Source organism: Eptatretus burgeri, chromosome 9 (genome assembly GCF_056783735.1).
Source record: "Eptatretus burgeri isolate ZD-2024b chromosome 9, Ebu_testis_v1, whole genome shotgun sequence".
Taxonomy (NCBI): domain Eukaryota; kingdom Metazoa; phylum Chordata; class Myxini; order Myxiniformes; family Myxinidae; genus Eptatretus; species Eptatretus burgeri.
In genome coordinates, this window is record NC_140969.1 from 26,098,249 (window position 1) to 26,121,277 (window position 23,029).

A 23,029-nucleotide genomic window follows, 5' to 3' on the forward strand; every position below is an offset into this window, starting at 1 on the left:
CCACAATTCACCCGGCAATCTCCGCCCATAATTCACCCGGCAATCTCCGCCCACAATTCACCCGGCAATCTCCGCCCACAATTCACCCGGCAATCTCCGCCCACAATTCACCCAGCAATCTCCGCACACAATCCACCCGGCAATCTCCGCCCACAATCCACCCGGCAATCTCCGCCCACAATTCACCCAGCAATCTCCGCCCACAATCCACCCGGCAATCTCCGCCCACAATTCACCCAGCAATCTCCGCACACAATCCACCCGGCAATCTCCGCCCACAATCCACCCGGCAATCTCCGCCCACAATCCACCCGGCAATCTCCGCCCACAATCCACCCGGCAATCTCCGCCCACAATTCACCCGGCAATCTCCGCCCACAATCCACCCGGCAATCTCCACCCACAATCCACCCGGCAATCTCCGCCCACAATTCACCCAGCAATCTCCGCCCACAGTCCACCCGGCAATCTCCGCCCACAATTCACCCGGCAATCTCCGCCCACAATTCACCCGGCAATCTCCGCCCACAATTCACCCGGCAATCTCCGCCCACAATTCACCCGGCAATCTCCGCCCACAATTCACGCGGCAATCTCCGCCCACAATTAACGTGGCAATCTCCGCCCACAATCCACCCGGCAATCTCCGCCCACAATCCACCCGGCAATCTCCGCCCACAATCCACCCGGCAATCTCTGCCCACAATCCACCCGGCAATCTCCGCCCATAATTCACCCGGCAATCTCCGCCCACAATCCACCCGGCAATCTCCGCCCACAATCCACCCGGCAATCTCCGCCCACAATCCACCCGGCAATCTCCGCCCACAATCCACCCGGCAATCTCCGCCCACAATCCACCCGGCAATCTCCGCCCACAATCCACCCGGCAATCTCCGCCCACAATCCACCCGGCAATCTCCGCCCACAATCCACCCGGCAATCTCCGCCCACAATCCACCCGGCAATCTCCGCCCACAATTCACCCGGCAATCTCCGCCCACAATCCACCCGGCAATCTCCGCCCACAATCCACCCGGCAATCTCCGCCCACAATCCACCCGGCAATCTCCGCCCACAATCCACCCGGCAATCTCCGCCCACAATCCACCCGGCAATCTCCGCCCACAATCCACCTGGCAATCTCCGCCCACAATTCACCCGGCAATCTCCGCCCACAATACACCCGGCAATCTCCGCCCACAATCCACCCGGCAATCTCCGCCCACAATCCACCCGGCAATCTCCGCCCACAATACACCCGGCAATCTCCGCCCACAATACACCCGGCAATCTCCGCCCACAATCCACCCGGCAATCTCCGCCCACAATTCACCCGGCAATCTCCGCCCACAATACACCCGGCAATCTCCGCCCCCATCACACCCAACGATAAGTGTGACAGAAGACACAGGACAGAATAGCCAATTATATAACAGCGCGATGTCGCCGCGCTGTAAAAACATAGCAGCCTGAAACTTTGCATGCACACTAAGAAAAATCCAAGGAAGTGCAAGAGTGAAAATTGGGTGTTTGGGTTTCATTAAAACACCCGTTTTGAAGATAATTTAAAGGTTCCTCATCACAGGAAACCAAAACAAGCTTTACCAAGCTGGCGAAATGCCATCTATGGTTGCCTTTCCCTGGATGGGGAGGAGAGGAGGAGGAGAGTGCTATCACGAAGTTGGGCTGCTCTGGCATTTTAGGAGGATATGAGCATCACATCTGCGCCGAGAATCCGGAACAGAATGAACATTACCCTCAGGTCACCTGTGTGCACAGTTGTGACTAAGAAGCTTCTGTAGCATCTTTCGTCTGCTCCCGTCACCACAGGACTTTCTGGGGGAAGGGAGATTGGAGTCAGGTAAGGGAGCATACCCTGAAGCAGCGTGTCGCTGTGTCCACTCTCCATCGGTACCCCAGGGGCATCCGTCTGGCCATCCCGCAGGCAGATGCCTGGCCCATCCCCATATACTTGAGGTGTTGATGAACCTTCTGCAACCACAAGGCATATGGTCGGCCCGTTGGCCTCCTCCACTCATGAGGCTCCCTCGCTGAGAGAATCTGGTGAGTCGGATCAGTGGCAGGAAAATGAGCCACATGTCCATACAGCCGCAGCTGACGTGCACAGACTATGCAGGGAACAAATTTCATTTGAGTCTCTCTCAGCAACCGCTCGTTGGACACAAAGTCCGACCAGCGATAGCCAAGGATTCTCTGAAGAGACCTGGTACCAAAGGAATAAAGTCTGCATCTCAGATCCCTGGTCAGAGTCCAAGTCTCACATCCATTGAGTGAAACTGGAAGCACCAAGGACCTGAAAACTCGGACTTTTGTCCTCCTGCACAGGTCCAGACAGCGCCACACCCCATGATACAGTGAATCCATGACTCCCCAAGCTCGACAAAGACGTCTATTGACCTCTGGCTCATAGCCAGCAGAGACATGAATATCACTGCTAAGGTAAATGAGTCCCTCTGTGACCTCAACATCCTCACCACAAACAGGTACAGAAAAATAGCAGCATCCAAGAAGTCATTGAAAGCCTGGATCTTAGTTTTGACCCGGGAAACCAAGAATCACAGAGGATCAGACTCCTCATTCAGCACTCGAGGGCCCCCAAAAAGGATATCCATTCTCCACAAAGATGACTGCATCATCTACGAAATCAAGGTCAGAGATCATGACATTCCCAAATGATGCACCGCAGCTTGAACTCTGACATCCTCACCAGAATCCAGTCCCTACAAGCGATGAAAGTGTGGGGGCCAGCACACATCCCTGATGAACCCGAGTAATAACTGAAAGTAAGTCAGAGATGGTATCACCACATCTTACAGCACTCTCAGTCCTAGAGTAGAGTTCAGACATTAGATTGATCAGTTTTGGTGGCACCCCACGAAGACCAAGAATCCTCCAGAAGGCATCCCGATTCACTGAATGGAATGCTTTGCAGAGATCAAAATAGGCTGCAAGGAGTCCCTGCCAAAACTCTCATCTGCGCTCAGTGAGGACCAGAAGTGCAAGGATGCGGTCAATTGTTGACCTCTATGGTGTAAAGCCTGACTGCTCTGGGCGCTGGTGCTCAAGCAGATGGTGGCGAACCCAACCAAAAATTATCTGAGCAAAGACCTTGCCTGGCACTGAGAGCAGCGTCAACTCTCTGTGGTGGTGTCATTCCTGGCAATCACCCTTCCCTTTCCATAGAGGGACAAAAAGGCCCCTCTTACAGTCAATTGGGATGATGACTGTGTTCCAGGCAGAGCACAGAACTGCATGCAATGACATGAGTGCAGCATTTCCATCAGCCTTGAGAAGTTCCGTGTGGATACCACTTCAACCGGTCCACCGCAACCTGTTTCCACAAACGAAGGTGGATCACAGTTGATTGGAGGGTCAGCAATAGCAATATTAACAACCCTGACATCCAACTCAACAGCTGGTGGATCAGCCTAGTACAGCTGCTCAAAGTAACAGGCCCAGCGGGCCTTCACTTCGGACTTCTCTGTCAAGAGGCCACCACCCTCCGCTCCAACTGCAGTACACTACGGGACGGGCTTGGAGGAATGCAATGCGTGAATTCCCCTGCAAGCAGGACGAGAATCACTTGACCACAGGTGATGCTATACCCACTCACAGATTCCTCGCACATCGGTCTCCTTGTCCACCCTCAGCGCACGTACAGTTTTACGCCTTAACTCCCTGAACAGCTTAGCTCTGCCATTAAGCCGAGCCCTGCAACTCTGTCCAACAGTATTCAGTATCCCTTGAGAGAGAAAATTCTTCTCCACCATATGGTGAGTTCTAAGACATCAACTGGCAACATCAAGGATGGTGGTCTTGAAGGCAATCAACAACTCTTTAGGATTTACCAAAGCACACAGACCCCCACATCTCCTCTCAACCTGTTCGCAAACTCCTCAGCTGCCCTCTCATCCTTGAGCTTACCACCATTCAGCGTAGGCTGGGATGGTACCATTCTCCCGGATTTAAGCTGCAACTTCAGAGTTGCTACCACAAGCCTGTCATTGGTATTGAGGAACTGAGCACTATGGTGGACCCTGCGGTTCTGGATCATCCTCCAGCGACCATCAACGAGCACATGCTCAATCTCCTTTGCCACACCACCAGCTTTGGAATACCAAGTCCAACGATGAGACGAGACCGAGCGCTGAATTCATGAACCAGCCACCCAAATCCATGACTTCTTGCAAAGTCAAGGAAGTTTGTGCTACTCTGGTTCATGGGGACCAGCACATGTCTCATAACCATCCCAATCAGTTCCAGTCATTGCATTGAAATCCCCCAAGACAAGAAGAATATCTCGCCTGGGACACTGATCAACCACAGGCTCGAGCGTGGCGTAGAATGCATCCTTCACGGTGAGATCACTCGCTTCAGTCATAGCAGATACAGAGACCAGGGAAACGACACCCAAGGAGTGATGAATCCTTAGTCTCATGATACACTCATTGACCGGTGTTACCCCAATTATCATTGGAGTCAGCTTATTGGACACTGTGACAGCAACTCCTTGGGCATGATAACCATCAGAGCGACCAGACCAATGTTAGGTGTAATCACCCGCCATGATCTCGCCAGTATTCAGTCTCCGAACCTCAGGAAGTGCTGTAATACTGATGTCCAAACACTTGAGCCCAGATAACAGAGGCAGGTGATCATCCTCTCTTAGGGATAGGACATTCCAGACACCCACCCAAAGGGAACGCCTCAGGTTAACCCAAGGAGACCACATCTGGTAGATGACACCTCAGCACCACCCCGACACACACTACCCTTATCCTACCCGGGAAGGTTACCCTGTGGTTTCCCTATCATCAAGGAGTGGGGGTCCCGACGGCTTTGCCCCAATCGCGTCATCGGGTGAGCTACACTGTGGAGGACAGCTGCACAGTAGGTACTCCCACGGAGTGGTTTTCAATTTTCTTTGCGTTTTTCTGTGTTTTGCGGAGTGAAGGGTTTTACGGTGACCGGAGTGCAAATCCTGCCACCAACCTCCTAACAAAACAACAACAAAAAAAATCAAGTAGGTATGGGTGCGAGGGGGAAAGGAGTGATTATGCTTTTGATGATTGCCACAAAGATTTAGTTTACAATGAGGAGGACTTGTGCAGAATCTAAATCACTCTCTCGCCCAGGCAGCTGGTAGTCCACTGGTGCAGATACTGCCACAAGTGGAGCAGCAACATGGATGCAGGTTTAGTTATGGGTGGCGTTCCTATCGGCAAGTTGCTGTCTAAGGCTGAAGATTCCTATCTACCCTGCCACAACTCAATAGCTGGGAGTTTGAAATAAGAGTTATCATTCTCCAAGGCCATCTGCAGTTCACGGCTAATGAGAGTTTATGCCTGGATTTGAAATCAGAGGTTTTTCTACTCCTACAATAGGTTAGTCCACAGCACCTTGTTCTGTATTATTCAGTGCAAGCCCTCGAAGGAGGGCTTCCCCAATTAGCCACCCTGGGGATGCGCCTCTACGCTATCTATCCTTGGTGTGAGGGTATGTTTATGGTATCTAATATATTTTCTAACCACTGACTTACTGAAAATGACTCACTCACTCACTCAATGACATAAATGTTTAGTACCTTCTGGGTGGGGTGGAAAACAGAAAATTTGCACACAGATGAAGCTCAAAGTCAATATCCAAAATAAATTAATTAATCACAAAACAGTGGGAAAAAATTCCGTCAACGGAAATATCAACGAATACAGGTCAACCGGTGCATACTCTGTCTGCTCCGGAAGGCCGGTCACGTGAACGTCTGTATCTCCACCCTCCTTATTTTATCACTATTTTTGGTTCGTGGGCGCCAGCAGTAACCACTATTTTCATTGTGTCTGTGTGTCTGTCTGTCTGTTTGTTGGTTCGTGGGCGCCAGCAGTAACCACTATTTTCGTTGTGTCTGTCTGTCTGTTTGTTGGTTCGCGGGCGCCAGCAGTAACCACTATTTTCATTTTGTCTGTGTGTCGGTTCGTGGGCGCCAGCAGTAACCACTATTTTCGTTGTGTCTGTCTGTCTGTTTGTTGATTCACAGGCACCAGCAGTAACCACTATTTTCATTTTGTCTGTGTGTCGGTTCGTGGGCGCCAGCAGTAACCACTATTTTCATTGTGTCTGTGTGTCTGTCTGTCTGTCTGTTGGTTCGCGGGCGCCAGCAGTAACCACTATTTTCATTGTCTGTCTGTCTGTCTGTTGATTCACAGGCACCAGCAGTAACCACTATTTTCATTGTGTCTGTGTGTCGGTTCGCGGGCGCCAGCAGTAACCACTATTTTCATTGTGTCTGTGTGTCTGTCTGTCTGTCTGTTGGTTCGCGGGCGCCAGCAGTAACCACTATTTTCATTGTCTGTCTGTCTGTCTGTCTGTCTGTTGATTCACGGGCACCAGCAGTAACCACTATTTTCATTGTGTCTGTGTGTCTGTCTGTCTGTCGGTTCGCGGGCGCCAGCAGTGACCACTATTTTCATTGTGTCTGTCTGTCTGTCTGTTGGTTCGCGGGCACCAACAGTAACCACTATTTTTGTTGTGTCTGTGTGTCTGTCTATTGGTTCGCGGGCGCCAGCAGTAAGCACTATTTTCGTTGTGTCTGTCTTTCTGTCTGTCTATTGGTTTGCGGGCGCCAGCAGTAAGCACTATTTTCGTTGTGTCTGTCTGTCTGTCTGTTGGTTCGCGGGCGCCAACAGTAACCACTATTTTCGTTGTGTCTGTGTGTCTGTCTATTGGTTCGCGGGCGCCAGCAGTAAGCACTATTTTCATTGTCTGTCTGTCTGTCTGTCTGTCTGTCTGTCTGTCTGTCTGTCTGTTGATTCACGGGCACCAGCAGTAACCACTATTTTCATTGTGTCTGTGTGTCTGTCTGTCTGTCGGTTCGCGGGCGCCAGCAGTGACCACTATTTTCATTGTGTCTGTCTGTCTGTCTGTTGGTTCGCGGGCACCAACAGTAACCACTATTTTTGTTGTGTCTGTGTGTCTGTCTATTGGTTCGCGGGCGCCAGCAGTAAGCACTATTTTCGTTGTGTCTGTCTTTCTGTCTGTCTATTGGTTCACGGGCGCCAACAGTAACCACTATTTTCGTTGTGTCTGTGTGTCTGTCTATTGGTTCGCGGGCGCCAGCAGTGACCACTATTTTCATTGTGTCTGTCTGTCTGTCTGTTGGTTCGCGGGCGCCAGCAGTAAGCACTATTTTCGTTGTGTCTGTCTTTCTGTCTGTCTATTGGTTTGCGGGCGCCAGCAGTGACCACTATTTTCATTGTGTCTGTGTGTCTGTCTGTTACTCTCTCCAGAGCAAAGCTCTGTGACGTTTGATGCGATCTTGATGAAACTTGGACACAAGCAAGATATCATGGTGTAGTTGTGTCTTTTTGTATGAGGGGCGTTCCATGCCCCTTGTGGGCGGAGCCACGCCCACTTGAACTCTTTATTTATTTATTTTCTCGATTTTTTTCTCGCAATTTCATTTTGTAGAAGCTGTGCGTAATGTCCATCAGTACAACATATAAAAATCCAATTTGATTTGGTCAATTTTGATGGAAGAGATAGGTTTTTACGGTAGGGCTTCCTCAAAAGCTTCCACGAACTCAATTGTACCTATCATGGCATTGTTCAATAATGTCCGCGAACCATCGTCGCCTCCCGGCTTGTGTAATATAAATTTTAAATCAATAATTATTATTATTATTAGCTCTTTCTTTATTTAATTTTATTTACCTCTATATTTTATTCATTTATTACCTCCACCACCGAGGGTGAAGGAAGTTAGTTGTTTTCACCCCTTTCTGTCTGTTTGTCTCTCTGTGTACAGAATATGTCAAAAAGTTGTGGACGGATCCAGATGAAATTTTGTGGATAGGTTCGGTGTGTGACTCGGCCGAACTGATTAGATTTTCGTGAAGATCCGGATCCGGATCCGACTACTAGAATTTTCTAAGTGATTCTTCACCACTGAGAGATAGGACCAAAAAGTGTATATAGCAATATATCTCAAAAAGTTGTGGATGGATTCGGATGAAACTTGGTGGACAAGTTGTGTGTGTCGCAAAAACGAATTGATTCGATTTTGGCGAAGCTCCAAATCCGGATCCGGATACAAGAATTATTTAATTTTTAAAGTTATTCTTCACCATTGAGAGGGAGGGCCAAAAACAATATCGTACTGTATAGCATGATATTTCAAAAATGTATTGGGCCCGATATGTTCTCGTGGATCAGGCATTCTGTGTCGGAGGTTCGCGCTCTCCCAAGTGCCCTTCCAGTTTAATTATTTAATCATTTTGGAAGAGAGCCCTGTGTTATTTTTATGAGGGTACCAAGCCTTCCAGGCTGATACCCAAATGTTTTTGTTACGTTTATTTTTCTGTATTATTCTTATTATTACCTCTGCCACCGAAAGTCGATGGAGGTAATGCTTTCACCTACGTCTGTTTGTTTGGTTGTTCCCTTGGAAATTGAAGATTCACAAGTATATTGGTTTGTCTGGTCTGTGATTCTGTCTGTTTGTCTCTGTGTGTCAATCACCTGTAGATCGCAATTTTAATCCGATCTTCATGAACCGTCACAACATTGTAGAGTTGGTCATAAGCAAGAAGCCTATTGATTTGGAAGTCAAAAGGACAACGCAGGCCAAAGGTCAACAACTTCGGTCGATTTTCTAATATCATCAATTTTCATCCGATTTACTTGGGATTTGAAGAGGATTTGCATATCAGGACACTGAATTCAACTACCAATTATTTTTGAGGTCAACATTGGCCAAAAGGTGAACATTCAACAGAGGCCAAACTTCTAAAATTGTCAATTTTCATCTGATGGAGTTGAAATTTGGAGAGGATTTGCACATCATGTCAGTGAATTCAACAACCAATAAATAATTTTTGAGGTCAGGTCAACATCAGCCATAAGGTCAACATTGGCCAGATTTCTAAAATTGTCAATTTTCATCCGATTGACTTGATATTTTAAGAGGATATGAATTTCTCACTGAATTCAACCACACATCTTTCAATCCTCGTGGAGGATCTCTAAGTCTTACTCACGTTGTTGTTCTTCATCTTCTTGTGGACTTTTTTGTTTCACAGCCTACAGTTTTCATCGAAACTTCCTGAAACTTGGCATATACATGTAAAAATACCCTGTGCAGACAGTAACCATCTCCGATTTTGGAAATTCCTACGAGAAAAAAATTTTATGACGTCAAAATATCTCCGCTAATGGAAATCGCCTAAAAAATTATCTCCGAAACTAGGCAAGCTTTTTGAATTCTGTTTGTGGGAATCGAACAGGGCATTGGCAGAGATGAGTTACCACACATATGATACATCACTATGACGTCATATCAATTTTTATGACGTCATTCCTATTTTTTGACATTTTTTGTTTCATCACCCAGTTTTCATCGGATCTTCGTGAAACTTGCCATGTATATGAAGAAAGCCCACCTGCATGCAGTAACCATCTCCGATTTTGGGAATTCTTCCTAGAAAAAAGTTGACGTCATCATATCGCCGCTAATGGAAATTGCCTTTACCATTATCTCCGAAACTAGGCGAGCTGTTTGAATTTTGTTTGCGGGAATAAAGCCGGGCATTCGCACAGATAATTTAATCGCAAACCTGATACATCACAATGACGTTATATTCGTTTTTATGACGTCATCATTAAGAGGACGAGGATCTTAGCTCATTTGAGCTTGTTGAGGTCAACAGTGGCCAAAAGGTCAACAACTTCGGTTCCATTTCGAAAGTCCTCAATTTTCATCTGATTGACTTGAACATTGAAGATATATAATTTGCATAGCAGGTCACCGAATTCAACCACCAATTATTTTTATGGTCAAATCTGTTTTCAGAATTTCACAAGTATCATGCTCTGCCTGAGATCTTTCTTGTTGCTTTCAAAATCGAAGATTTTTCAAGTATATTGGTCAGTCGATTTTTGTTATTCTGTCTGTCTGTCTGTTTGCCACCGACAGGTCACAATTTTAAACCGATCTTCACAAAACTTCACCACATGGTAGAGTTTGGCATAAGCAAGAAGCCTATTGTTTTTGAGGTCAAAAGGTCAACATAGGCCAACTTCGGTGAGATTTTTTAAATCCTCAATTCTCATCTGATTAATTTGAAATATGAAGAGGATTTATATTTCAGGTCACTAAATTCAACTAACGAATTATTTTATTAGGTCAATATCGACCAAAAGGTCAACATAGGCCCAAGGTCAACAACTAAGGTGGTATTTCTAAAATCCTCAATTTTCATCCCATTCACTTGAAATTTGAAGAAGATTTTCATCTCAAGTCTCTGAATTCAATCACCAATTATTTTGAGGCCAACAGGTCAACATTGGCCCAATTTCTAAAATTGTCAATTTTCATCCGATTGACTTGTCATTTGAAGAGGAGTTGCATATTTGATTCGACTTTGGTGAAGATCCGAATCTGGATCCGGATCCAATAAATTTTTCCGGGCAGAGGTATGCGCTCAACCGAGTGCCCTTCTAGTTATGGTACATTATCATTCCACCGTTTTTGGATGTTTATTTTCATTTAATTTCATTGCCTCTGCAACTGCTTGTCCGATGGACAAAAAAATTTTCACCATAGGAGCAACTACTCATAAAATAAAAAATAAAAAAAAATTATTATGATGTCCTCGGTCACGTGGTGTGACAGCCATGTTGGAAAAAAGGAAAAACTTTGGACCTCTTTCTCTCTGAAACCGCAGCATGGAAAAAATTTAAACTTAGCACATGTCAAGTATGTACTCCACATGGGGAATAGGTGTTAGTGATGATGTCACAATTGGATACGTCAAACGCTTTATCCGATCAGGATGAAAATAAATATGGAGGGTGATCTCCGGATAAATTGTACAGGATAATTAAATTGATGACATCATCGGTCATGTGGTTTGGCAGCCATATTGGACTGAAAATAAAAACCTTTAAAACATTTCTTCTCAAAAACTGCTTACTACATCAATCCGAAACTTCACGCACATGATCTACTAGCCTTAGCGAATGTATGGTGTAAGTGGTAACCTCATAGGTCACATGGTCTGGCAGCCACATTTTTTTGAAAAATAAACTTTAAAACACCTTTTCCAGAATGGCTTGACAGATCTAGGGGAAACTTTACACACATGTTCCACAATTCTTGGGGATACTGGGGTGTTCACGAAAACATCATAGATCACATGGTCTGGCATCCATATTGGATGGAACGAAAATATTGAAAAAAAGATTCCTCTTCAGCCGCTTCATCGATCGACTCAAAATGATCTTGTAGTCATGGGGAATACTTGTTTTAAATTCAACATGATCAGTTGCATGGTCTGGCAGGCGTAATTTTTTAATTTTTCAAATGTTTTGTTTTTTTATTTAATTTTTTTAAATCCCATTCTGAATTCAGTTTCTGAAGAGGACGTCATGCGTCACATGTCTGATTAAATTGGGGTTGTATCAAAGCGTGGGTGGATGTATAGTTCAACCCCCCCTCTCCCAACTCTTGGACCCCCCCCCCCACTCCTCCACTCCCTCTTTTGTTTTTCAACTCCTCAACCCACCCTTCCGAAAAATGCATTCTCTTCCCTCCCCCCCCTCCCATCCCCTGACCGCAAGAACTCCCTCACCCCCCATGATGCCACTAACACTCTCTACCCCCCATACCCCCTACAATACTAAGAACTCCCTCCTCTCCCTCCAATTATCTTCCCACCCCGACCTTCAACTCTCTCCCCCCCCCCCCAAAAAAAGCAAGATTATATCAAAGCAGGTTGGCTTAGGACCTGGCCATAACTGCTTGCAGTTATAAAGTGGCACGTCTAGTTTTTATTAAAAGCTGCTCGAAGGTTGTACCTCAAGGTACAGATTGTCCATTCAACCTTTATAAGATGGGGAACCAAGAAAGATTGAATTATGTCATGATGCTGACATGCCGACATGTCACAAGTGTGGTCACGACTAACTTACCAGAAATGCGCAATGACCGTTATCATCCTTAAACTAATAACAGAACCAAAGTGCCCGTTGGTGGTGCACTTCAGAAGTGGCGGACCAAACATACCCCTCCATGTTTAATTTTTGTAGAAAAGCAAAATGAACGTCCGCACCCTACTTCAACACAAGGATACACAAGGAACTTTGAAACGCAGGAGGCCATTTGGCTCATCAAGCCTACGCTACATCAACATCACATTAACTTAATCTACAATACTGGACTGAGAACTCGGTCAACACCCTGGCAGGGATTACATAAATAAACTCGCTGTTTAAAACTTACCCCTTTGAACATCCCGTCATAGCAGTAAATGAGATAAAAGAGGGGACTAATGGAGCGTAAGAAGAGCATGAGATGAGCTGATCTGCGCTTGATGCTCATGAGCAAATTAAGGATCAGCATTGTGGGTTCAAGAATAACAATGAGAACACTGGGGACAATGGAGAACCAAATCAGAAGTTTAATCATAAAAAATAAACAATTACAACAGTACTCGGAAGAGCGCATACCTCTGCCAGGCTGAACAGTTTGTTTTGTATCCCACTGATGGGTCTGATCTGGATATAAACCAAAATCGAATCGGCTTGTTCTTGTCACCAAACCAACTCATCCACCAAGTTTTGTCATAACTTGTCCAGAATTTTTTGAAATATGTTGTATATCGTTTTTGGTTCATCTCTCAATGGTGAAGAATCACTTGGAAAATGAAAAAAATTTTTTATCGTATCCGGATTCGGATCTTCACAAAAATCGAAACAGTTTGTCCTTGTGACACACCCAACCTGCCCACCAAGTTTAGTCCAACTCCGTGCACAACTTTTTGAGATATCGTGCTCACAGACAAACAAACAGACAGATGGGGGTGAAAATATAACCTCCGTCCACCTTCGGTGGCGAAAGTAAAAAAGATAATTTACAATTAAAATAGTTAATATTAACATGAGATGAAGACTTTTAATTCGAAATATGTTTATTTTCATTCAATATTTTTCAGTTGAATGAATAAAGAAAATATTTTCATTCCAATTATCTCATTCATTCCATTGTTTGTTCATTCCTCTGGCAGTGGATGCCCTTTATCAGAATCAAATTCCTGATGTTTTTCTGTCATTAAATCATGTACATATAACTCCAGGAAAAAAAAAAACAAAGCAACAGGTAAATTACTCCGAAGGTCTGAGTCCAACTCGGAACTGCGCGCATGCACCGACGCATCCTTTTCACCTCCAGGACCGCCATCATGCCCGGCAGGTCCCTCTCATTGGAATCCATTCACAAACGTTAGTTTATGATCGAGGAACAACTTGATTTCAATTGAATGTTACATTTCGAACATGAATCGAAAAACAAACCTGAGGTGCAAACAGGAAACTTACCGTTTTTAAGGACAACATAAAGGACACAAACAATAGGCACGAATAACGAAAGCAACGTGTTCGATAAAGTGGTGTAATAGCCACTGCGTCAACAGCAGTTCCCATCGTTTGCTGCCTTTTTGGCTGCTGGTTGCATCATTGGTTAGGGGCGCAGCTATGCTGCTGATGCAGTGCCCCTATTACCAGTATACTGGTGCTCGTTTCACCGACCACAGAGGGATGACAGGTTGAGACAACCCCCTGGTATTAATTCAGTGGAAAACGGGTCTCAAACTCAGGACCCTAGGATCCCAAGCCACCACCCTAACCGCTAAGGCAACACCAGGCATGTGGAGTCAACAGCAGTAAACCTGCAGAATTAAATGTTTCATTTACTTCAATTTAATTATACTATACTTGAACGCTACAGAACACAAATCGCCTTCTTATCACTTCCAAAAACCTCCAATTTTGCAGTACTTGGACATGTCATATAAGGTGGTGTGTTCGACTGTATCAACGCCACTAAACTTCTGGAATGTTTTTTATCCGACTTTAAAATCATTATTTTTATTTGAGATGAATTATATACCTAAAAGACTGTGTGGGGTAAGGTGTTCTAAGAACTCTGTCGTATTATTTACAGTAGAGTAACAGCACAGGTCCCCCCCCCCCCCAAATATGGCTTTTTATAAACTTTTAAAGTTTGTCAAACTTCCTCATGAAACAACTTGCAGACGTAATAACTTTCTTTGACGATTATTTGAGACAAATGGGAAATGCACCAATTATAAAATCACCGTACAGTCGTTACACCACCTTATTGACGTTCTAATAGTACGCTAAAAAAAGGCCCTCACATCTGGCAGGTTATTTAGCAATGGAAAAACGACAAGCTTGCCATTTCCACTTGCAAGTTTTATCGAAGTCTGAATAGTTAGTCCTTTTTTTGAATAAAGGAAACATTGCAATTTGACCGATTTGTTATGTACCTTAATCAATGGTATTCTCAAAGATCGTTTTGTGAATAAAACAAAGCGAAGTGATATATTTTATCGTTACTTTTTTGTTGTTGTTGTTGTTTTTTTGCAAAATCACAGCAGTGAAACAAAAATTCAAAACTATCTTCAAAGATTTTTCTTTTAGAGTCAGTCGAGTCCAAGGCATCTGGACTGTGTTTCGAGCAAACAATTTTAGCACGATTGAAGTTTTCTGTCATGTGCTCCAGCTGTTATGTCAAAAAGCACAATTCACTCGTGTTTGCCAAACTATTGTAAATGCCATAATAAATATTACAAAGCACAGGAGGCGAAAGCATCCAGGATGCAGGTGCGATCTTTCCATGTGGAATTTTTGGGAAGCAGTGAATAGCTCTCTCGGTTTCATTATTTTATGTTGCTGATTATAATTCTCAAGTTACCTCGACAGGGCAATCATGAAAATAATCTCATGAGTTAGGATCAGACATACCAATTAGATTGAACTTAGAATTTGAGACAAAATTGAAACTTTTTGCACAACATGTGGTCTCAGAATTATGTGCTCACAAATGGTCTCATAAACACCAAAGTTTTATATCTTTTTCAATGTACAAGTAAATATAATTGGTAGGAAAGATTATTTCAGATGAAGAGTTTTGAGAAAAAAAAAAAAAAAGAAACGAAAAGGTATATGCAACAAGAAGTTAAAATATAATTTACACGACTCGTGGAATTTGTGGTTTGAGCTGCAGAGACTGTGCTTAATCAAAACATGGAAGATTCGCCCAGTCTTGTTTAAGAAATAAGATTCCAAAGAAAAAGATACGTCAGATAAAGCTGATAATGCGGAGTGATATACAATGTCCTGAAAGCCCATAGATACGAGTCACGAGGGCAGTCAGGTGATCCAAGGTTGAATTTGTTCATCCCATGTGAAAATAAAGATCTATTAGCAAAGGTTTTACATTAGGAATGGTTCTTAATAATGATACTCTAACCCTCTCCACCCCACCGCCCCTCCCACCCTCAGCTGTACTACTGCAAGCCGTGAACCGGCTCGGGAACCACCTGCATTGGGTCCCCACCAGTCAGGGCGGCAGCTTGCCAACCAGATCAAAATCATGTCCTTGTAGCTAATGTGGGTCTGACTGCTCAGTCTGTGCTCATAATGTGAACTCTGAAATAATTTAAACAGATGTCACAGCAGACCTTCAAGAATCGATTCACAATTCCAACGGAGCAGAACTCCCTCCTGGAAAATATGCTCCCTGATTTGTTCCTGCACAAATTATTGCGCACGTTTACCCTGTTCTTTTGTGTACAGAGTGAAGGTTCATGGAAGAGTGAGAACACCAAATGGATTAGAATGCAACATGACAAAAGGAACAGAACAGAGAGGGTGAGGAGGAGAGGAGATTGGGACCATCGTTGGTGCTGCCTTAGCGGTCTCCTTGGCTATTGGGCACAATCCTGGATGGGTCGTCACTCCGACACAGTATACCAGCATGCTGGCACTCATTTTGCTGACCTCGGAAGGATGACAGGTCGAGTTAACCCCACCTGGTATTAATTCAACCGCTGAGCGGGATTTGAACTCAGGATCCTCATATCCCAAGCCCACCACCCTAACCATTAAGCCAACACCAGGCATAGAGAGGGGGGAGGGGGCACTAACAGCTGAGATGGATGACAAAATAGAGGGAGACTTGGACAAAACAATGGGTGTGGGGAGGAATGAGGGATAGGGGAGGACGCATGGGGTGGACAAGATTGATTCCAGAAGGAAACCATCAGGAAGGAAAAACTGAAAATTTGGAAGGAGGTCTTGGGGTTGAGTGTTAATGAGGGTAGAAAATATAATGGTTTTACATTGGGGATGATCCAATATAGTGGTGAACAGATTGGGGATGAACTGAGATGGTGGCCTTTAAGACAGGGAGCGAAGGGTGACATTGAAGAGAATGTGGAGGTTGGTTCCACAAGCAGGAAAAAAGAGGAACGAATGAGTGGAGATGAGCATGTAGTGATCCTGCGTTTTCGGAGTTTCACGAGAAGGGGATTGTTGGTGCACAGTGTGTGCCCTGCAGGAACCATGGGGAGGGGGCAGGGAGGGGGGGACAAAGAATGGAAAGAGCAGAGGGTGCAAGACCAGAAAGGGGGTGGTAAAAGTCAGAGAGACACTGACCAGTCTCTGATGGGAAAGTGATAGGCCCATTGACTCAGCTTTATCACAGGAGAGTCCAATGATCTTGAAGGCCTTAGTTTCCATGGTGTCAAGCTGAGCAAGGAATGAGGCAGAAGAGCCAGTCCAGAGGGGGGAGCAGTACTCCATCACGCTGTGGATGAAGGTCTTGTATGTGGATATGTCACGTGTGCCAAGAAAGAACTTTACATGGCGGAGGATACCCAGTCCTCCATCGTGCCTTTGGGAGCCAACTTTAAAATGTTGTTCCGTACCTTACGTAATTCCAAGTGTTTGATCATTTTGTGATTTTGTCAAGATCTGAAGAGAGTGAAGAGGCTGCATCCTGGCTGCCTAAAGGATGAGGGATGTCTTGGCAGAGGGTAGATTCATCAGTAAAGAGATAAAGAGGATTTTCAAGACAGTCAGAGATATTATTGATGAAGATCAGGAATAGGATGGGGCCCAGAACACTGCCTTGGGGGCACTCCAGCCTTGACAGAGAAAGGACATGAAAGGATTCTGTTGAGTGCCACACGTTGGCTATGAGAGTAGAGGAAGTCAGTAAGCCATGTGTGTTGTTGGCCTTGGATGGAATAGGTATATCGAGAGTTTGGTGAGCATGGCGGGATGCCAGACTATCAAAAGCACAAGGTATGTCCAGAGAGACAGCCCTGATCTCATGTCTGACTTTGAAGGTATCCATCCATTTTTGGAAGAGTAAAAAATAGCATGATCAAGATAGAGTGACCTGGTCTTAATCCAAATTGATGATCTGAGATGAGATTGTTGGAGAAAAGGAAAGATTTCATATCAACTGCAATGATGGATTCCATGACCTTGATGATGATTGGAAGTAAGCTGATCAGTCGGTAGTTGAGAGGTTCAGATTTTGCACCCTTTTTATGTAGTGCAGTAATGGCTGATTTCCAAGCAGATGGAAGATTATCTAGGGAAAATGAAAGGGTGAAAAGAGCAGAAAGAGGGTGTGCAAGAGCAGCAGAGGAGGTTTTTAGGACACGTGAGTTGATGCCGTCCAGTGCAGTTGCAGAATCAGTCGAGGATTGACCAAAACTTCTCCACCTTCTCAGCTGCAAAAGACTGTGTCCAAGAGCAGTTGGCTACAACATTGAATGATGGATACCAAGAGTGAGGGTTTGGCGGACACAAGTTTTGGAAGGAAACACAGAATTGAGCCTTTCAGCATTCTCATGAGTCGAGTAGGCTGCGGTGTCATGTGAAGATGGAAGGGAAGGGATGGAAGGGGAGCATACTCCAGAGACAGATTTAACAAGGTACCACAAGGTTTTGGAAGAAGGAGACAAGTTTGAAAGTTCATTTTTGAAGTTGGACAGATGTTGTTTTCTAGCTCTCCTGAGAGTGGACACACACTCATTGCAGACTTTTTGGACTGCACTGAGACTGCCTTTAGTCAGATTTGCATTCCAGGAAGAGAAGGCAAGTTATTTCAGAGCAACTACCTCACCACAGGATTCAGTGTACAATGGGTGAGAAGAGGGGTAGGATAACTGAAGACAAGATGGGATGGATCTGTGCCAAAGAGAGCAGTTTCATGTGGAAGAATTCTCAGGCTGAGTTAACATCAGTGGCAGCAGATATGGAAGACCAGTCCTGAAGAGAGAGGGCTGCTTGCAGACCTGCTAATCTGCCTGAGCGAACTGCCAGACTCGCCGGAATTGAGGCAGCACTCTGAGAATAGCCAGAGAGATGTTGACTCTCACAAGGACATGATCAGATGAATGAATTGGAGCGAAGGAAGAGTAGGAGACATTTGCAGGGAAAGTTAGTCATCACCAAGTCCAGAAGGGAGGATTTGCCATTTGGAGAAATCCAGGTTGAAAATTTCACAAATCGAGTCAGTTCCGTGGAGAAACAGAAGTCCTTTGGGTGGGGCGTGGTGGAAGCGGAAAGAGGCAATATGAAGGGGAGGGATGATGATTCCAAATTCCTAAATTGGAAAAATGGAGATGAGGATCTGCATGGGATGGGAGATACCATTTTACACACATCCTCAAGTTCGTGAGGAATATGTGCGAATCGGGGTGAATTCAGAGGCAAAGTGTGCAAACGGGACAATAAGTGGTGTCTTTTCTTAAAAATATATCATGTGGTATTTAACGTACCCAAATGAATGCAGGTAGTACAGCTGTGATGATTTCCCCCTCTGACGAAAAGCATATTCTGAAATTCCACACTACCGTGCGTGCGTTAGACTGTGGCTCGTTAAGAACAATCCAAATTCCTATTTTTGTATTGTTCCTTCACAGAGCTATAAACAAATCTCTATTCTTGAGCAGCATTAATAGATCGAATAAAATACATGGTGGAGCTGCATCTAAACGGCTTACAGACTCCAGTTACAAGTCATTGTTCACCCTCTTTTCGGTCTTCATCTACTCCATCCTATTGGTCAGTTTCCTTATTTACAATCCCTATACATGCCTCCAGCAAACTGACTTTGAGAAGAATTGCAAAGTTCAGCATCCATCCAACTATCCATTGGGACCATACTCTGTGCAGAGCGTTGGTGCTGCTTAAGCAGTCTCCTTGGCAATTTGGCACAATCCTGGATGGGTCGCCACTCCGACACAGGATACCAGCATGCTGGCACTCATTTTTCCGACCTCGAAAGGATGACAGGGTGAGTCAACCCCACCTGGTATTAATTCAACAGCTGAGGGGGATTTGAACTCGGGATTCTAGGATCCCAAGCCCACCACCCTAACCATTAAGCCAACACCAGGCATAAAGTGCAGCATCCGGTAAAATAATAGAGCTGGAAGAGGAATACATTATTATTATTATTATTATTATACATTTATTGTTCGCATTTAAAATATAATTATTTGCGAAAGTTTTTACATCTTCACCAGGATGGCAGTTTAGAGCTGGGTCAAAATACAATCACAGGATAGACAACTCAAAGGTAAGTATACAAACTGCTGAGCTATCCTACCAGACTGAGGAGAGAGATTATACTTATTCAATTAAATATTCAATAAATATATTGAATAACCATGCAATACAAAATGTGTATACTGTAATTACATTCTCATAATATAGTTTGCACACTCCAGTTCATAAGTATCTCTGTAACTGTGTAAAATTTATTGAGGATGATTATTGTGCCATGCACATGAAGCAAAAGGTTGGGTTAAGCAATTGGTTCATGCCCGTCCATCTATCTGTCTATCTGTCTGTCTGTCTGTCTGTGCACAAACGTCAGTTTATGATTGAGGAACAACTTACTTATTTGAAAATTATATTGTAAACACAAATCGGAAAAAACAAATCTGCCATTGAACAGTACATTGTCTCTGAATTCGTCCCGATCATACATGCGCAGCGAGGAGTGGGATACTATATTGTTGCGAATTCACGCCCGCCGGCGTGCGATCGGCCGCTCGACTCGAATGGCGGCCGCCTCACCCACCGGAACGGACAATTCAGTCGTGACCCTCTCGGACCAACGCCGGGAGCGAGTCACGGGTAGGGGTTTAACCTCACCACGATCGTGCCAATTGCCCACCCGCGCAGGATAGGGTCGCTCGCCAAATTCGATCTACCTAAGTACCTGCGCGAATGGTTGACCGGGCGATCGCACCACGCCACAGGCCGACTCCGGACACGAACCGCTTAAGCGGTCCGTTCCGTGCTACAGTGATAACCGAGTGGTGTTATCGTCAGCCTCGACGGTTCTGATTAATTATCGGGTGTATTAAGCCCACTACAAACCCTTTACGTGAAGCAGGATGGAGGGTCAATAAAGAAAAGACGAAGCGAAACGAGAAAACAGTTCACACAAAGCACATTTATTACGCGACAAACGGAGAGCACACATATACAGCCAAACAGTCAAAATGCACATATAGCAGTTAAAACAAAAGAAACAACGACGCAGAGTTACAACCGAATACGCGTACACACGGCAACACTTACACAGTTCTACTTTACAAGACACGGCGCCAACACACATTTACTCAAAGGCAAAGGAAAGAAGCCGCCCTCATAGACAAGGGGGCAGACGGGCCTGTAGGCCAATATGCGCGCGGGACCTGAAGGAGCGGCCAGGTCCGCGAGACAGGGTGGTTCCTACCCGCATCCTCGTGACGCGTTGGCGGACGAGCCGCAGATGTGGCCGCGTGGCTATGCCCCGACTCCGTGCTCCTTCGCGGGTTTCGTTGGCACGACGTTTGGAGTGGGGTGGGAACGGGGCCCACTTTGTTGCACTATCTCAGCGTGGGGGAAAGGGGGAATTGTTGATGTCCTGGGGGAGGAGAATGGATGGCTGGCCTGGGTCCCGCGACGAGCGATCTCCCACCGCGACCTCGTCGCCGACCGCCATCCTTCTCGCCTCGGACCCGAGCTCCTTGGCCTCTTCCCGCAACTCTCCTCAGCCGACGGCAGAACCCAGCTCGCTGCCACACTCTGCTGCTGCCAAAAACTGACTCTGCCACCAAAACTGACTCTGCCGCTATTCGCCTGGTGCTCGCCTTTTTATAGGCCGGCAGGAGAAACAATATGCAAATTTCAGGATGAGCTCGGGGGCGGAGCCACGCTCGCCAATTGGACGGAGGAAAAGTGGGCGTGAACCTCCCCTGATCCTAGAATTTGCATATATGGATTTCACACAAACGCGCCTGGAGGCGGGGCCAAGCCGCTCTGCGCTTGCTGATTGGACAGATCAGAAGTGGGCGTGTAGCATTCCTGATCCGAATTCTCCTCGGAAAGGCCGCTATTTGCACTCGTGGCTCGGTGCGTACCGCTGAACGAGCCCAAGACAGCCCGACGCTCAGTGTTCACAGGTGGTGCGGGAATGGCCGTAGAAGGAGAGAGGTGAGGGTGGTGGAGGGTTTTTTGTTGTGGTTTGGTGGTTATGGCGGTTGAGACGTGGTTGGTTCAAAATAAAGATAGAACAGAAAAACGACTATCTCAAAGCGTCGCAGCCTGAATGAATCACATAAATTCCCTCTAAACAACGGGTTTGGGGCTAACTCCACATGTACTTAGAGTTATCTCACCTACGGGCCCTGAATGGTGGTTTGCGAATTTCCACAGCCGTAACAATATTTACTCTGTCGCTCTGGTGGTCAAACAAAATTTAAAAAATAATTCCAAACAGGAAACTTACTGTTTATAAGGACGTCATTATGGATACAAACAGCAGGCACGAATAACTAATGTAACGTGTTAGATAGGGTGTTCTAATAGACACTGGAGAAAACGGCGGTAAATTGCGGAATTAATTAATTTATATGACCTTTAAGGTCTTTATTTCATTTAAATAGAATTATATAATTGAACACTGCAGAACACAAATCACCTTATAGTCATTTTCAAAAAACTTCCGTTTTGCAGTACTTGGACATGTTAAATAAGGTGGTGCATAAGGGTGATGTGCAAGACTGCTTCGATGGCGCTAAATTTCCAGAATTTTTTTTAACACTCTTTAACCCTTTGAACCCTGAGCTACTTGGACTCTCAGTCCCCCCCCCCCATCCTGGGCTCCCTGAAAAAAAATCTGGCTGCTAGGGTATATGGAGGCTTGAATTGTGGCCAGTTTACCAGCCGCTCAGCTATATGGAGGTTTGAATAGTGGCCGGTAAAATAGCCGCTAGGTTTCAAAGGCGTAAAATCATTATTTTATTGTATTTGAAATTTAAGTTTATACCTGAACTCTGCGTGGGGTAACGTGTTTTCTGAACACTCAAGCTTTATGTACGTTTGAACTTCTTCAATAAGGAATGCAATAAGGAAAGTCATCAAAATATAATTTTCTACTTTTCAGCTTCTTGGTACTTCAAATGAACAACTTGCATTGGCAAATGCTTTGCACAAATGTTACAAGAGTGTATTGATCTGTAAGGGAAGTTGCACTCTTTGGAAAAGCCATGACAGAACAGCAGTTTTGCTCTTTAGGCAATTCCTGTGTAAATGGTCACACTATTAAAAAAAATTTTTATCAATCATTATTCATAGGTATATGTTGCATGTATTCCATTGTTGATATAACATTGTGAGTCACCACAGTGACTCTTGATGGATCCATAAAACGACAACCATTTGTAAAATGAACTAAGATCACCTTTAAGGAATTGTGCTTCGGTTTACCAGTTGTTGTAGGTTATACATGCTATCATGGAATTTGTGTTGAGATATGACTTTGGAAACTGTGGATGATGTTGTCGCCATAAATGGGGATATCCTTTATCAGTCTATGACAAGTGAAGCTTCTCCAGCGGGAAAAGTTGAGCTGTTAAACGTTTTTGATGATCACTTGGTCATTGCAGAGACAGCACGCAGTCGGAGCTGTGGTTTAAAAAAGGTAATGCTCACAAAAGTTTGCTATACCTTTTGCAGAAATGCAGAACGGTGAGAGCAGGCCTTGGGTGCCGAACTGCGTGCATTCTGTTACTCCAGTAGGGAAACGCCGCAGGGTTACCATGAGATGGCATAGACGGCTGGTGCATTATGC